The following is a 3,386-nucleotide window of genomic DNA, read 5'->3' as shown; positions in this document are numbered from 1 at the left end:
ATATGATGAAGTGGAGATGCAACATAGGCGGTTTCGGGCGTACGAAAAGAAAAATACAAGAAGATGGGATTGGGAGGGAGACAAACCATAAAAGACTGAATCTCACAAAACAGAATGAGGGTTGCTGGGGGGAGGTGTGTTGGGAGAGGATGGTGGGGGTATGGACATTGGGGAGAGCAGGTGCTATGGTGAGTGATGGTGACTGCGGTGAAATGTGTAAACCTGGTGATTCACAGACCTGTACCCCTAGGGATAAAAACACATTATATGTTTATAAAAAAATTTTAAAAAATAATTTAAAAAATCCATTAAAGAAAAAACACATATTGCAAGCCCAAGCCCAGAGCTAATCTCATATTCAATCAAAAAAGTTTGAAAGTTTTCCCCTTAAAGATCAGAAAAAAGACAAGTGTGTCCACTTTCACTACTCTCATTTGACATAGTACTGGATGTCCTAGCCAGAGAAACAAGGAACACAAAGAAATAAAAGACTCCAAAAAAAAAAAAAAAAGGAAGAAGTAAAATTTTCTTTTTTTGGATAACATGAACTTACATGTAAAAAAATCCTAAAAACTTCACAAAAAATTTTGAATAAACAAATTTAATAAAGCTGCCAAATACAAGATCAATATATAAAAGACAGGAATTTTGTTTTGTTTCGTTTTTTTAAAATAGTTTTTCATGTCATCCTTGCTCAGTGATCACGCTAATCTTCTCTGCATCATTCCAATTTTAGTATATGTGCTGCCAAAGTAAGCACAAGACAGGAGCATTTTAACACTCTAATGATGAACTATCTGAAAAAATAAAGAGAACAATCTAATTCACAATAGCATCAAAAATAACAAAATACTTAGGAAAAGATTTAACTAAGAAGATGAAAGATCTGTACCCCATAAACTATGACATTGATAAAGAATTTGAAGGAGACATAAATGGAAAGATAGCTCATATTTATGAATGGTAAGAATTAACATTGTTAAAATGTCCATACTACCGAAAACCATCTGTAAATTCAATTCCTATCAAAAATCCAATGTTAGGGGCGCCTGGGTGGCTCAGTGGGTTAAGCCGCTGCCTTCAGCTCAGGTCATGATCCCAGGGTCCTGGGATCGAGCCCTGCATCAGGCTCTCAGCTCAGCACGAAGCTGCTACCTCTTCTCTCTCTGCCTGCCTCTCTGCCTGCTTGTCATCTCTCTCTGTCAAATAAATAAATAAAAAATCTTTTTAAAAAATCCAATATTTTTTTTTACAGAAGTAAAGAATCCTAAAATTTATATGAGACCATAAAAGACAACAAATAATTAAAGCAGTTCTGAGAAAGAATGAAGAAGCGAAATTACACTTCTTGATTTGAAACTATACTACAAAGCCCTCATGCTCAAAACAATAAAGTATACTGGCATAAAAACAGACCAGTAAACAAGTAGAACAGAATTGAGAGTCCAGAAATAAATCCTTTCATACAGTCACCTAATATTTGACAGGGGCCAACATATATAATGGGTAAAGATAGTCTGTTCAATAAATGATATTTAAAACTGAATAGTCACATAAACCAGCATGAAACTGGAACCTTATATCACTCATAAATCTTAACTTGAAATAGATTAAAGACTTAAATGTGATGCATGAAACTAAATTTCCTAAAGGAAAACATAGGAAAAATTCTCCTGGACATTGGTCTTGCCAATAGTTTTTTGGATACCAGGCCAAAAACACAAGCAAAAAAAGCAAAAATAAATACATGGTATTACATCAAACTAAAGTTTCTGCATTGCCAAAAAAAAACCAAAAGGGAATGAAAACACAATCCACAGAATGGAAGAAAATACTTACAAATCTTATATCTGAAAAGAGGTTAATAACCAACAGATACAAATAGAAAAAAATATATAATTTTAAAAATAGCAAAAGGATATCAATAGACTTTTTTTTCAAAAAAGTTATATAAATGACCAACAGGAGCATTAAAAAGTGCTCAACGTAAAAACTCAGGGCAAAGTCATTATGTTGTTGTTGTTGTTGTTTACCTCTGAAAAACACAACAAGATATTACTACCTATTAGAATATATAAAACCAAAAAATTAAAACTGACAAATTTTGATAAATATTGGGGAAAATGGGGAACTTATGTACTGTGATAGGGATATAAATTTGTATGGAAAACAGTATGGAGATTATTCATATTATTAAAAGTAAAATCACCATATGATTCAGTAATCCCACCTCTAGGTATATATCTAAAGGAAACGAAGTCACTATTCGAAGACATATCTGCACTCTTATGTTCATTATAAAATTATTAACTCTAAGCAAGAGATGGAAATAACTTCAGTATCCATATTGGGTGAATGGATAAAATAAGTATGGTAAATATATACTATGGAATACTACTGAACCATGAAAAATTAAGAAATACTGCCATTTACAACAGCATGGATGGATCTTGAAGGTCTTATACTAAGTGAAATATTTCAAAGATTTTATATATATTTTAATTTATGTATTATGATATCCCTTACATACAGAATCTGAAGAAAAAGCAAACTAATGGAAACTTAGAGTTGAGTTGACAAGAGGTGAACCTGGGGTGGAATAAGGTGGTCAAAGGGTACAAACTTGCAACTATAATATGAAAAAGTTCTGGGGATCTTATGTACAGTATGATGATCATAGTTAATAATATATACATACATTTTTATTGTGCTTCCCTTTATTAAACTTTGCATATATCACATTCTTACAAGTTGAAAGTTTATATCAATCTTGTATAAAAGAGGTCTGCTGCCACCATTTTTCTAACGACATTTGTTCATTTTGTGTCTCTCTGTCACATGTTGGTAATTCTTGCAATATTTCAAGTTTTTTCATTATTATTGTATTTGTTATGGTGATCTGTGATCAGTAATTATGACCCACTGAAAACTCAGAACTAGTTTACTTAAGGTATATACCTTGTTTTTTCTTAAAGGCATAATGCTTTTGAACAGTGCAGTATAGTGTTTATTTTTTATATGCACTGGGAAACATAATTTTTTATTTGCACTGAGAAACCAAAAAAAAAATAATAATAATAATTTGACTTAGTTTATTGAGATAATCACTTTATTGAGGCGGTCTGGAACAAAACCCACAAGACCTCTGAAGTTTATCTCTACGGTACTATATACATAAAAGTTGCTAAGAGAGTAGATCTTAAAATTCCTTACCATACATGCATAAAAAACAGTGGCAACTATATGAGATAGTAGATGTATTAACATTTTTATGTAGATTATATTGCAATACAGATGTATGCCAATTTATCAAATTGTACAAAATTTACACAATGTTAAAAGTTTGCAATGTTATAAGAAATCATTTCTTATATTTATAAATTATA

General features: G+C 31.5%; 1 non-coding gene across 1 annotated transcript; it reads right to left on the bottom strand.

Annotated features, from left to right (window-relative positions):
- Window positions 1-651: 651 nt before the first annotated feature.
- On the bottom strand, window positions 652-760 carry LOC131813355 (U6 spliceosomal RNA). The gene has a single exon (XR_009346769.1). It is a non-coding gene; the product is annotated as a U6 spliceosomal RNA (small nuclear RNA).
- Between the last annotated feature and the right edge of the window lie 2,626 nt (window positions 761-3,386).

Source organism: Mustela lutreola, chromosome 12 (assembly GCF_030435805.1).
Source record: "Mustela lutreola isolate mMusLut2 chromosome 12, mMusLut2.pri, whole genome shotgun sequence".
NCBI classification, from domain to species: Eukaryota; Metazoa; Chordata; class Mammalia; order Carnivora; family Mustelidae; genus Mustela; species Mustela lutreola.
Note: the sequence above shows the minus strand (reverse complement) of the source record. Positions and strands in the feature narration are given on the sequence as shown.